This window comes from Thalassophryne amazonica, chromosome 6 (assembly GCF_902500255.1).
Source record: "Thalassophryne amazonica chromosome 6, fThaAma1.1, whole genome shotgun sequence".
Taxonomy (NCBI): Eukaryota; Metazoa; Chordata; class Actinopteri; order Batrachoidiformes; family Batrachoididae; genus Thalassophryne; species Thalassophryne amazonica.
The window spans coordinates 82,648,504-82,663,599 of NC_047108.1; the positions used below are offsets into that span (position 1 = coordinate 82,648,504).

General features: G+C 41.3%; 1 protein-coding gene across 2 annotated transcripts in view; it reads left to right on the plus strand.

The window, feature by feature from the left end:
* Positions 1 to 15,096, plus strand: part of LOC117512513 (sterile alpha motif domain-containing protein 10-like) — a 216,918-nt gene that overhangs the window by 112,464 nt on the left and 89,358 nt on the right. The window lies entirely within an intron of this gene.

Below are 15,096 nucleotides of genomic sequence, written 5' to 3' on the forward strand. Positions count from 1 at the left end.
AGACGGAGGCACTTTATCCTTTTAATGTTCAGCTCAACCATTTCTTAGAGCATGTTGGCATCTACTACATTCTAGTGAAACATGTATGGACATTAAGGGGTTATTTTAACTATAAGGATTAAATCCACTTTTTTTAGACAAGTCACGGGATGGATAACATTGCCAAGTCCCTGATTTATTTATTTATTTTAACCTATATTTAGCCAGGTGACTCCCACTGAGATTACAAGATTTCTTTTACAAGGGAGTCCTGGCTAAGACAGCAGTCGCAGTTCAGGAAAACACACAAATCAGTAAAAAAAAATTCCATACCAACCCAATGCATACTTAAGCAGCTCAACAAACGTCCAAATAATCAGACCATACATATATTAGGCTAGGAAAGGAAGCCGTTACAAACTCTAATAGAATCTGCTTCCAGTCCCTTTCCAGTACATTGCATCTGTAAAGTATTCACAGAGCCTCATTTTTTCCACATTTTGTTATGTTACAGCCTTATTCCAAAATCAATCAATCAATCAACTTTTTTTCTTATATAGTGCCAAATCACAACAAACAGTTGCCCCAAGGCGCTCCATATTGTAAGGCAAGGCCATACAATAATTATAAAAAACCCCACGGTCAAAACGACCCCCTATGAGCAAGCACTTGGCAACAGTGGGAAGGAAAAACTCCCTTTTAACAGGAAGAAACCTCCAGCAGAACCAGGCTCAGGGAGGGGCAGTCTTCTGCTGAGACTGGTTGGGGCTGAGGGAAAAAACCAGGAAAAAGACATGCCGTGAAGGGGGGCAGAGATCGATCACTAATGATTAAATGCAGAGTGATGCATACGGAGCAAAAGAGAAAGAAACAGTGCATCATGGGAACCCCCCCACAATCTACGTCTAAAGCAGCATAACCAAGGGATGGTCCAGGGTCACCCGATCCAGCCCTAACTATAAGCCTTAGCGAAAAGGAAAGTTTTAAGCCTAATCTTAAAAGTAGAGAGGGTATCTGTCTCCCTGATCTGAATTGGGAGCTGGTTCCACAGGAGAGGAGCCTGAAAGCTGAAGGCTCTGCCTCCCATTCTACTCTTACAAACCCTAGGAACTACAAGTAAGCCCGCAGTCTGAGAGCGAAGCGCTCTAATGGGGTAATATGGTACTACGAGGTCCCTAAGATAAGATGGGACCTGATTATTCAGGTCCCATGAACTAAAATGAACTAAATCCTTTTTTCGCCCTAAAAAGTCTACACACAGTATCCCATAATGACAATGAAAAGGTTTTTTTTTTTCAGATTTTTGCAAATTTATTAAAAATTAAAGAAACCACATGTAGGTAAGTATTCACAGCGTTTGCTGTGAAGCTCAAAGTTGAATTCAGGTGCATCCTGTTTCCACTGATCATCTTTGAGATGTTTTTACAGCTTTATTGGAGTTCACCTGGGGTAAATTCAGTTGATTGGACATGATTTGGAAAGGCACACACCTGTCTACATATAAGGTCCAACAGCTGACAGTGCATGTGAGAGCACAAACCAACAGACATCCTGGATGAAAATCTGCTCCAGAGTGCTCTTGACCTCAGACTGGGGGATGGTTTATCTTTCAGCAGGACAGTGACCCTAAGCACACAGCTAAGATATCAAAGGAGTGGCTTCAGGACAACTCTGTGAATGTCCTTGGTGGCCCAGCCAGAGCCCAGACCGGAATCCGATTGAACATCTCTGGAGAGATCTGAAATTGGCTGTGTAGCAACGCTCCCCATTCAACTTGATGGAGCTTGAGAGGTGCTGCAAAGAGGAATGGGCAAAACTGCCCACAGGTAGGTGCGCCAAGCTTGTGGCATCATATTCAAGAAGACCTGATGCTGTAATTGCTGCCAAAGGTGCATCAGAAAGTATTGGGCAAAGGGTGTGAACACTTATCTGTACGTGATTTCTTTGTTGATTATTTTTAATAAATTTGCAAAAATTAAAAAAAACAAATTCATGTTGTCATTGTGGGGTGTTGTGAGTAGAATTTTGAGGGAAAAAAAATTAAATTACTCCATTTTGGAATAAGGCTGTAACAAGATGTGGAAAAAGTGAAGCACTATGAATACTTTCCAGATGCACTGTATGCTTAAAAGCTGAGTGAAGTCAGCTCTTGGAGTTGTACTTTTCAAGAGATTCCAAGTAGCAGAGGCATAAAACTTAAAAGCTTGTTTACCAAGTTCGGTGCGAACCTTTAGAAGAGAAAATAAAATGTCATTTGAGTGCAAGCTGCAAGTGCTGGTTTTGAGAGAAATATATTCACAGATGTCAGAAGGGAGCAGTCCAAGGAAAGACTAATGAACATGTTTTTACCAGTGCGAGTCTGCATTTGCTCACGGGCCACTGAACTCTGGCATAAAGAGTGCAATGATGAGTGAAAGCTTTGCATTCAGTATTAAACCTTAGAATGTTATGGAATACAGTGTCCACTGAACCATTGTGTAGAGGCATGCACATACAGGAGATCGCTGAAATAATGATGGGGCCTTTTGACAGTTTTTGTGTCGTAAAAAGTATCTTCAGCTGCTCCTTTGTTTTATTTATTTATTTATTTATTTTCGCTCTGGGTCACCACAGCAGATACAAGGTGGATCTGCATGTTGATTTGCCACAATTTTTACTTCAGATGCCCTTCCTAACACAACTCCACATTAGGTGGAGAAATGTGGTAGAGGAACCGGAACCTTCTGCACTGAAATCAAGCACACTAACCACTCGGCCCTCACCTTTGTTAAACTTACCCTGCTAAACTGTTAAACTTACCCTGCTAAACCCACCCCAGACTGTTTTTGTCTGGAGACGTACTGTAGTTAAGAGTACAGCCATATCTGTTGTTTGTGCATCAATTGTAAATGTCCACTAGGTGGAGATATTGCTCTATTTCAAGAACCTTGAGTATAGGTGGTTGTGGGACACTGCCAACAACGACCAAGCTGTTGCTTATATTTGTATTGTAGCTAAGTGCTCATTTGACACATTCCAGCAATACTCAAGGATTCTCCGGAGAGACCTAGTGTAAAGACATGCATTTATCTACCTTTGCTCACTGGTTAACATTCAAGTTTCACAATCATGCAGTAATAGAGAAGCTTGAATCTTCAACTGGACTGGGTTGCTTGACGCGAGGACGTTTTGCTTCAAATCGCAGAAGTTTTCCTCAGCTAAAAACAGAGGACAAAGCGTGTCTCAGACCCGGTTAAGGCTGGATTTCAACTGTTTAACATAGAATGCCTCCTTCACCCCTCTCTCAAACCATTTCTTCTGTCTGGCTAAGATTTTAACTTCCTTGTCCTCAAATGTGTGGTTAGTGTTTTTAAGGTGGAGATGAACTGCAGACTGAGGTCCACTGGCGCCCTCTCTGCTGTGCTGGTATAGCCTTTTGTGTAACGGTTGCTTAGTCTCACCTATGTAGTGTTCGTTACAGTTTTCCTGACATCTGATAGAATACACTACATTGCTCTGTTTGTAACTAGGGATCCTGTCCTTAGGGTGAACTAATTTCTGTCTCAAGGTGTTAACAGGTTTAAAGTAAACTGGGTGTTTTGTGCTGTCTGAAGATCCTCTGTAGTTTTTCCCCTACTCCTGCTAAATAAGGGAGAGACACTCCTCTTCTTCTTGTCTCCGTCTCCTGTCTGTCTGGTCTCTTTGTTCTCTGGGACTTCTGCACTTTATCCAGGGACCATTGTGGGTACCCACATACTGTGAGGGCTTTCTGGACAAGTTGTTGTTCTTTAGCCCTCCCTCTGTAGTTGTGGGCACCTGTAGGGCTCTGTGTTGAAGAGTCCTGATCACCCCAAGCTTGTGTTCAAGGGGGTGGTTTAAGCCAAGAGCAGATATTGGTCAGTGTGAGTAGGTTTTCTGTAAACCCCTGTCTGGAGCTGCCTGTTCTCTCCAATCGTAACATCACAGTCCAAGAAGGCTAAATGGTTGTTTCTGGCATCCTCACGTGTGAACTTGATATTGGAGTACACGAGTTGATGTGCTCTGTAAAGTCCTCAACCTCCTGTTGCTTGATTTTAACTCATGTGTCATCAACATATCTGAACCAGTGACTGGGAGAGATGCCCGTGAAAGATGTCAAGGCTCTCTTCTCCACTTGCTCCATGTACAGATTGGCCACAATGGGGGATACCTGAGACCCCATTGCACAACATTTATTTAACCACCTAACAAAGGATTGTCAGCTGGTTAGTAAGGTTAAATAATGAAAAATAAATAATAAATTGTGACATGAGCTTTCATAAGTGTGTATTATATGTAATATAAATGATGGGGAGAAATGACTGAAATTACTGAAAAAAGCTTAGAAAATGATTTATTTCTGTGTCAATCTGTATTCTGTAGTGAATTCAGCTTTACTGCTTGAATGTTTTGTCTGATAAATATCTCACCATTCCTTTAGCAGTTCAGTTAGAAGTCTCACTTTCATAAGTCTCAGTTTATCGCTTTTAAGTAGCCTCTGTATTTTTTCTTCTCATCAGGTTTCCATCCAGAGCAAATTCATAGAAATGGAAATACGAGGTCTGTTAGAAAAGAATCCGACCTTTTATTTTTTGCAAAAACTTATAGGATTTGAATCATGTGTTCTTGCATCAACCAAGCTTGAACCTTCGTGCGCATGCGTGAGTTTTTTCACGCCTGTCGGTTGCGTCATTCGCCTGTGAGCACGCCTTGTAGGAGGAGTGGTCCAGCCTCCCCGGCGGATTTTCATTGTCAGGAAATTGGCTGAGCGACTGCCACTTTACTGCATCAAAATTTTTTCAGAAACTGCGAGAGACAGCCAGGTGGAAACCATTTGGAAAATTCAGATGGCTTTCGGTGAAGATCTTATGGGGATCACAGATTAAGGAGCATTGCAACCGGATTAAAGACGGCCCACAGCGGCTGAGGGCGCGCTGCGCTCTGAGCAGCCATCGACAAGCTGAAATGACCAGATCATTTCCAAACTGAAAGCTGTGTTGATCCAGCACGTCATCTGACTACTACAGAATTGGCAGAAGAGGTGGACATACCACTTTTTCGGCACATTCCACTGTTACAGGAGTTTTGTCATGGAAAGAGGAGCGGGAGGAATCGCCACAGAGCGCTAATGGCGCGGGACAAAAGCACCTCCGTGTTGGTCTCACAGGACATGCCCTGACATGACCAGCTCTTGCACCATTCGGAAGATTCAGACGGCTTTCGGTGGCTTTTCAGTCGTGTGACTATCCGAGAAATTGTGGACGAGCTGGACATGCCACAACACGTACTGTGAGGCTTCATCACGGCGTTGTTTTTTGTTCTGCGCCATGTGGCTCCGTCCCGATGTGTGAAATCCTCTGCACGCGGAGGGTCGCGACAGGAAAAACACCTCCGTTGGAAACCTTAACGGGCAAGTTGGAACATGCCCAAGCTGTTAAACAATTTCTCACTTACTCACTTGTTGAAAGCCATCAAAGCCGCCTGAATTTTACAAATGGTGTTTTTCCTGCGCGGCGCACACAGATTTGCCGAGTCGTCACGGAAACGACTCGGCGAATTTGCGCGCACGTCTTTCATTAAAAAATGTCCTTAACAGTGGAGGTTCCCGCATAAAGTCCTCATGCCGGCCTCTTCTGAATCTTCTCTGTTCTCCCACGACGTCCTGGGTGAATTAAGCCTTAAATCACGATGTTTCAGGTCGAAACAGGCAGACGACGGCGCCTGGAAGCGCTGCACGACATCCCGCTGCGTGGGAAGTCCTTACACCGACAGAAACACCCCATAATCTCTCATCAGCCGTTAAACTTTTCACCGAAAACCAGCTTAATTTCTCGAATAGTGTCCACTCGGATATTCCTCACAGGTCCAGAAAAAATTTTGATAAAGCAACACGCGCCGTCTCGAGCAGCGTGTGAAACAAAGGAATTCAGCCGAGAGGGCGGGACCACATCTCACTCAAGGCCTGCCCACAGGGAAATGACGTCACCCACACGCGTGAAAAAACTCACGCATGCGCACGAGGGTTCAAGCGTAATTGGTGTAATCGCACGTCATTCAAATCCATATAGTTTTTGAAAAAATAAAAAGGTCGGTTTATTATCTAATAGATCTCGTATAAGAATATACACAAATGAGATTCATTTCTCTGTGATATTCTGAATAATCCAATCTTTGTTTTCAGATTTCTTTCAACTGTGTCCAGAAGTATTGAATAATCTTACTTTCACCGGCTGGCTGGCTTGGCTGTTTCATTTATTTATTTATTTATGTATTTGATATTTTCGCGGAGAAGCGCTCCGTAAAAGCGGCACCACAGGTGGGTTAGAGCAGCGTTTATATTAATATCTTTAATATGATGCGAGCGTGTGAAGCTCTTACTTTTCACCTCTGATTATTTCCCATCTTTAACTTCATAATGAAATTAAGGATCAGACGAGTATCTCGTGTTGTGGCAGATATAATGTGTTTGACAAACTGATGGTATTATTTTCTGTCTGGACTGGGACAAACAAATTCATTCAAGTCTATTATATAAATCTGATCCTCTTCTGTATTTGTTTTGACAAATAGTGGCTTTACAAATGTGGTACTGAGTTTGAATAAATGTAACAGCACTGTAAAAACATGGAAAATGCAGATTTATCCTGAAACTCTCTTCAAATTATTGATCATGCCCACATTGATTTATGTTGATGTCTGGTTGTTAGACGCTAACCAAGATGGCGGCACTCTGGCAACAGCCAGTGAATGTGTGGATCAGCCCGGTCTTCCATCTAGTGGATTAAATAAAAATCAATGGTCAAACACCTCTGTCCATTTGCATCATGACTAGGGATGGGTATTGATAAGATTTTATCGATATCGATGCCATTATCGATTCTGCTTATCGATCCGATTCCTTATCGATTCCCTTATCGATACCTCGTGAATTTTGTATTAAAATAGGCTTTCCAGGTTTTCTGTGTATTTCATTGAGTCTTAAAGTAAATAAATGTGAAATTGGTCACTGTATCCTTGATCTCTGGACATAAATAAAAATAAACAAAACGGTGTTTCGCTTTGAAGTTATTAATTCAGACTGGATTCTATCGTTCTAATTTGACTCGTCAGAGAGCCGCGCAACATTTGGAACTGTGTGAACAGAACGGAGGACGATTCTCGTTTTTCTCGCAACAAGACAGGAGTCCCAGGTACTAACTTTAATCCGCACAAAAGTGACTCACGATTGACATATTCAGGGATGAAAGTGGTGAAAACAAAAAAAGCTGAAACCCAAAATTATCCCCCAACACCACGTGCACGAAAATGTTTGAATTCTAGAAGCTCTGAAATGCAATCTGGGACTATTCCAGACAATAAACTGGAGTGAGTGTAGCATCCGTTTTGGTGAGAGAAAAATAAACAACTTTCCTTATTCAAATTCATTCCAGTAGTATTCTGCTCTTACTAGGATGCAGCAGTTTTCTAGCTTGGCAGATAGTTCTGGAGGAAATCACTGAAGAAATTAACACATTGAAAATATGGTTTGACCGAAACAAACTGTCATTAAACTTAAATAAGACAGGGATGAAATGGAGGTGTAAGAGTCACTAGTTGTTCACAAGAAACACATTTATTTCTGTATGTATGTATTTATTTATTTATTTATTTATTTATTTATTTATTTATGTTCATTGTTAGTTGCTTTTATATTTTCTGTTATGTTTCTATTCAGGTTTTTTTTGTCTTTCTCTAAAATTGTATATAATAAGTATATATTGTATATAATAATCATTAGATTATTAATATATAAACAAAAATAAATTTAAGAAATATTACAATTTGAAAACAAATGCACCCGAACGTGATGACAGCTGCAACTGCTTAATGCTAACTTTTAACATTGAGAATGCCATAGACATGCTAACGCGTTAGCATCGCTCCCGTTTTTAAGTTATAAAATACATCTATCAACTGTTTCAGAAGGCCATAACAGGTCGGTTTAACATAGAAAAGGTAAATAATACTCACAGACGTATGCTCTTTAGGGTTTTAGCGGGGGAAAATTAAGCGAAAGAAAGAAAGAATAAACAAAGCAATAGATCGAAGCATTGCTTCAATCTGCGAACCACTGCTTCGATTGGTTCAAGGTTCAAAGCAAAGCTGTGCTGCAGAAAAGTTGATTACGGACCCGCTGCAGGGTCTGTAATCAGTGTAGAGAAATGATCGTTTTCCTGACAAACACCCCCAAAACAACAGCCACTCTGAAGGACCGATAACAGAATTATTAAGCACAAAGCTTATTGATGTTGGTGGATTGAATCATTTCTTAACGATACCCGAAAGGAACCGGTTCTCGATACCCATCCCTAATCATGACTCCATAAGCTCTTCCCACACATCTCTCAATCTCAAAGACCAAGCTCTCAGAGACATGAATGTCAGCTGCTGAGATAAGGCAATCTCCTGACAGGTTTGACACTTTCACCACAAACGGTTACACGTCTGATAGCTGAGTCAAAGAAAACCAGGATCTTTGTCTTGGTCTAGGACAATCGCAATCCCAGACACTTTGAGTCATCATTGAGTTTCTCAAATGCTGAAATCCGTGCATCCATAATTCCACAAAGATCACAGGGTCATCCAAAAATTTAAGGTCAATCTATCATTTCTCACTGACAAAAGAACCCAAGTCACTTTGCTCCAAGACCTTTCCCAACACCCAGTCTGTCTAAGCATTACACAGAATAGGAGCTACAACCTATCCCTGACCAACGCCCAAGTAAAAGACTCTACCCCAATTCCACACAGCAGTCGCAATGCTTGTATACAGGCCAGCTACAGTATGATGTCCCACATCCTGTTGCTGTACATTATGTACATAATCATAAATATTGTAAGCTGACACACTCCCACCTGCTGCACTGCTTTTCCTTTGGGCTTCTTGTAAACATGATGTGATAATTGAATTTATGAATGGAGTTTAGAATATTTTACACTCTTGTGTTTATGTTATTTATGTTTTAGTAGATGTTTGAGGCTTAAATCTTTCATCCGTTACTACCAAACCTCCTCTCACAGCCTCAATGTGCAGATTAGGTATCATTGTCTCACTATGTCTAAAAGCAACGACTGTTGTTCAAAACCTTCCTGCTGCAATATAGAATTATGATCACAGCCTGAAAGATTATTTTGTCTGGATGTCATGTGACCAATTAAAAAGTTAATTATTAGAGCCCGACCGATATGGATTTTTTGAGGCCGATGCCGATAACGATATTTGGATGAAAAAAATGCTGATAATTGATAAATCGGCTGATATGCCAATAGCTGATAAATCAGCCAATATTATTATTATCATTTTTTTTTTAATTAATAAATTGTTCTTTTTTGGACCCTTAACAAAAAGGTATGAGCTAAAAGCTGAAGCTTTGTCCTCATATTGATTAACTTTATAACAGAGAAGAATTTTCAAGTTCAAAAAATGCAAAAATGCAGTTGGAGCAGTTAGGGGGCTATTCAGATGGGCCAACTAGTAAGATATCACTCCTGAAAACGATCTTTGCCATATCACGTGAGGTAAATCTGCCCTACGATTGGATTTTGGAAAACCATGTGACGGAGAACCAATTCCGATTGGACACTCACATTGCGCATGTCATCACACATCTTCTATGAGGAGTACCAAGATGGCCGAAGGTGGATCGAAAGTCCACGGAGTTAACTTTTCAGCAAAAAAGTAAGTTTCTATCTCATATCATTAAAAAGTTATTTACAATTTAGTAAAGCTTGGTCGGCCCCAGAGGGTTAATGGTGAACGGCAGTAATTCCCAGAACCCTTCCGAGTGACCAGTGAATCTGAATGTTTCAACCTCTTAGCAGTAAACAAAAGTTTTTCATGCTAGAAATAAGGTCTACACAGCGTGGGCTTAATAAAAAGCGACCGACGCAATGAAGCACATTTGACACATTACTGAGTTAATCAAATTGAGTTGAACTGAAACAGGAGAAATGTGGAGTGAATGTAATCGCAAAGGTATTACAAACAACATCCTTATAAACTTACTTTTGTCAGCCGATCAGTGCAGAGTGACGGCGAACTACGGGGGCCAGTGATGAACACATTTAAGCAGGGGTGTAAGGAGCTCTCAGTTGAATGGAGTCAGAGCTCCATCTACTGGACAAACTATGCAAGGACATTTTACATTGCCGACACAAACATTATTTCAGTAAGTGTTCTGTTTATGATAAATTATCGGCGTTATGTCGGCGCAATTTTGGCCGATAGTGAGTACTTTGAAAAGGGCTTATATCGTCCGATATTATCGGCCGGCCTATATATCGGTCGGGCTCTATTAATTATTATCAAAGATGGGCAAATTGCAATGGTCAGTATGGCGATTCAGTCTGTCCAGAAGCCTGGATGCAATTTAATGCTTGTTTCAGCTGTGCACAGGGTCAGTAATCAAAGTGTGGCAGGTAGATTTCAGACAGACAATCTTTTACTTCCACAAATCTGTTGTACAGAATCTCATCTGTGCATCACCGAGAGAAGCAAAACCACAAAGAATAATCTGGAATCTATTTTGAGGCATTCTGCCTGTGTTTGACCTAAAAGAGCACACGACACAATTGCTTCCAGGCTCTTGTTTCTCTCATGTAAAAGAGAAAGGAGCCCAGTGCCGGTCATTTGTTTGCTTTCTTGGCTACCATTGTAAAAGTATTGTATCGTATGGAAGTACTGTGAGACTGCATAAATATGTATTGCATGATCATGTTCAGTAATTTCTAAAAGAGTGCTCCCTTAGCTGTAACAGCAATAAAAGTAAAAAAGAAAAGTGCGAAGCTGTTTCCATGGGGTTACAAGGAGACGTGATAATTAAACCCCCTCTATAACAATGACATGTAAACCTTATCATTTCGTTGTGGCAACAAGGATCTTTATTCGTTATTTAACAAATGGGAGACCTGCCTGTTTTTATGTGATGTGTATGTGTGTGTATATGTGCTTGTGCGCATGCATTCACAGTGTCTGTGTTCATTTGTGCCTCCATCTGCATATGTGTGCACACGTGTGTGCATGGGTACAGTGTTTGTGCTATTAGTTCTCTCAGAAGTGATGATGAGATTATTCTCTGTTGCAGCGGTTGTACACACATCAGCTCTCATGAGAGAACACGTTAAGTGAAACACAGCGTAGCTTCTGGACGGACAGTAATGTGGGATCTAAGGATGTTTTTTAAACTGTTTAACAAAGCTAATGTATCACAGCATTTCACTGCCATACACCTGCCATATGATCACACACGGAGGATGATGCTGATTAAGCACCTTGGGGAGGCATGAAATAATGAACGGCACCATGGAGGAGAAACATCTCTGTGCCGCAGCTGTTCATGCATGTACAAACATGACCCACCTCAGAAATGTTTGCAGAGCAGAATACGTGCATGCACATAATTTGATGAATGTAAACTTCAACAAGCAAATAAACAGTAATCATAATACTCACTGTCATAGCTGTTGGGTATTTTCTCCTCCAAACATTCTTAAAACTTTTAACAAGACAAACAGAGTCAAAAAACACCAGTGAGACAGAAAGTCAATTTTAGCTCGCGAGGAGTGCAAGTCAGGCTGTACACCAAAGCTACACTAAAGTCTGGCCTGCGCTCCTGCTCTTTTATTTAGGACTTCCCTACATACATGGGCGGTACAGCTCCTAAGGGGAGGAGTGATAGCGCGTGAGCTGTTGCCGCAGAACCGCTGATTGCACAATACATTCAGGACTTTCAGAACCTTTTTAATCTTGGGCTCGATTAAGATGTGTTTAAGACATCTAACGATTAATCACACTTCTTCTGACACAAGGACTAATGTATCATAATCACACTGTGGTTGGAACATTCAATTCTCTATTCTTTATCTCACTGCTCCGCTTATGGCTGCATTCTGCCTGGGTCATCTTCACATGTCCTGAAAAAGAGCTTAGCGTGCACACAGAGATACCACAACTTGCAGAAGCACGTCATGTCACATATCTTAAGTAACCTTCACCCATCACATCAGTACAGTACACTTTATCAGAGCAGAGAGAACTACATTCTACCAGAGCAGAGAACACAAAACATGCATGATAAAATAAAACAGTGTATCTACAGAATAACTCCAACATTCCCCTCTGTTTATCATGCATTCCAACGGTATTACATCTTCACCTAAAAGTAAACAATTGTTACTAAGCAACCACTTCTTATTCAGATTTTCAGCTGCAATTTTCAGGCACCACAGACTTTAGGTGCGTCAACAAGTCCTTGGCTAAAATGGGAATGGCTTTTACTGGGAGGAGTAGGGACACTAAAGCACAGTAGGCACTCCTTTGGGGACTCCTATCGCATCAATATATGTTGGATCTCCCACTCCTTTCCAATCTCTTTTTACTCTATGTCTGGTTATGCCTTTCTGCCAGTCTTCAGGAATGAGAGAGGCTGTATATGTCATGACTTCTTCAGGTGTCATGGGCATGGCTTTAACTGGTAACAATAATGATATAAATGCACAATAACCTGACACATTTCTTGGCCGTCTGTCAAAGATTCTGTTATCACCACACCACCACCACACGTCACTTCGGCTGACTGGTATAAATGAACCGTTTTTCTGTATTATTCGACTACACCACTTGTCTTATTACTTTTTTAGCTAAAGCTTCATAGGCTAAGAGTGTGTTAACTCATCACGTCAACAGTTCAAGCTTGAACTGGAGTTGTGAGCTTTTCAATATCATCATAATTCTCAGTACAGTCATTATAGTTTTCTCCACTAAGGTCTGACTGTTTCAATGCTTGATATTTTGGCATAGTTTGTTGGAAGGCCAGATTACACTGTACAAATGTATTTGACACCATTTTGCCAACCATTGTTTTGATATAAGGGATCACACAACACATGCAAAGTCCAATCAGAATTAGGACTATAATAACTGGTGTCACCATTTTCAATAGTAACTGCCAACATGGTCCTGAAGTCAACCAGGACCAGGGATTCCACCGGTTCACGGCTAGGGTGTCTTTATGCATTGCATCACAAAGTTTATTCAGCTCTTCCAATGCGTCCTGCATATCCACTGAATGAATGGAGTCTGGGATGAAAGTACAGCATGTTGTGTTCAGCAGAACACAAACTCCTCCCTGTGAACCAGTAAGCAAGTCTAAAACCATGCGATTTTGCATCACCATGGTACGTAAAGCATCTATTTCAGTGTTTTGAGCTGCTACTATTTTTTCAGTTACATTCATGAACAGACCCAATCGATAATTCAGAGTTTCAATCATTAATTAATTTTTTCCCACTCCTATCCAGGGGAACAATGAATGTGCTATTTTATCTCCTACAGACCACAATTTTTGGTCCTTTGGTACATCCGAGCCCCACATGTGATTATGTGGTAACACATCTGGGTATATCAATCTCCTCCGTCTGGTGCTGCCATTCTTCTCTGTGGAGGTCCTTGGCACTACCACATATGTATGGTCAGTCACCTGGGTAGGTGCACACACACCACCCCAATTTGGTGGGAGACTCATGTACAGTCTGGAACCACAAAGCCAATAGATGTCATCATACACCGGAGTACCATTTACAGGTGGTAGCAAAAACTTACTAACATAAGCACATGATTCATCCGTTCCCCATGGACAGGAGCCTGTATAATTACATCCCCGTCCAATGTGATGAAGATAAGTACCATCCACATATTATGTTTTGGTTAGGCTTAAATTATTTGATAAAACATACGTTTGGGTACACAGACGTTTCTTAATTTTACCTACAGTTTTATTCCCTGTCCCGTAAAAGCAAATTGGGAATGGCCGTTGTGATGACAATTTAACGTGATGATATTTTTGCGTTTCCCTTCAGTCTAGTCAATGGAGCAGCACTTGGGCACGCTTGTACGTCCTCTGTTGAAATCCCTATCATATAAGTGGTTGCACTGAGGCAAGTGGTGTTAGAACTGCCCCCGAAATACAGTTTGATTATGCATCCGTATGATAAGACATTCTGTCACCCTAGCAGGGTACGGTTTAGCCGTCAGAGCTGGGTGTGTTGAGGATATAGGTATTTGCGAACAAACATAACAATTAGTAACGTAATTCCATAGCCAATAAATGAACATATCTGTACCACATATTAGTATGGTATATATGAGGGTGTCCATCTGTCTCATTCACATTATGAATAAACCTCTTCTGACGTTGCTTGCGTTGTTCTCTGGCTCGGTCCACAGTGAGCTGCAATTCTTGGGTCAACCACCAGGCCAGGAATCCGAGGAGCACGAAACACACTAAGATCACAACGCAACCGGCTGCCCTACCAACAGTCCGGCAGCGGCGGCGCTGAGCACGCCGCTCCGGGGTCTGCTGTAGTTCAGTCATGATTGCTAGGATACAGTGTTGTTAACCAACCTCACCTAATAGTGCAAGGATCTCCCTGCTTCACTGGCATTGAGACAATCTATTGCTAATTAAATAGACTCCCTTTGTAGCCAGACTTCCCCTTACACTGTGGAGGCAGCCAACACACGCTGTATCTTACAGTGATGTATCCACGTTGATCTCGCCGCTATCTTTACTGCAGTTGGTGTTGTTAACAGCACTTGGTATGGACCTTCCCAACGAGGACTGGACCAGTTCTTCCTCTTAATCACTCTGATGAACACCCAGTCTCCTGGCTAGACTACTGGAAGGCCGTCCTGTGGAAGATCAAAATTATTCGGCAGTAAATGTGTTTAAGTTATCTCTTTCTGTGTTAATGTCTTTTTCATAAAATTTGCTAATGTTTGTTCCTCATCTGCTGTTTTAGTATCCATGTCAAAATTGGTAGACGATATGGTCGTCCATAAAGTATCTCAAATGGTGTTAACCCTGATGGTGTTAGTGTTATTCTCATATACAATTTTACTAGGTCCAAACATTCAATCCAGGTTCGTTTTGTCTCTTCTATACATTTCCTTAATCTTATTTTTATTGTGCCCTTTGTCCTTTCCACTAATCCTGCACTGTGTGGATGATAAGCACAATGATTTTTGAGATTAATCTGTAGCGCTTCTCCTACGTATTGCACTATTGTATTAACAAAATGCGC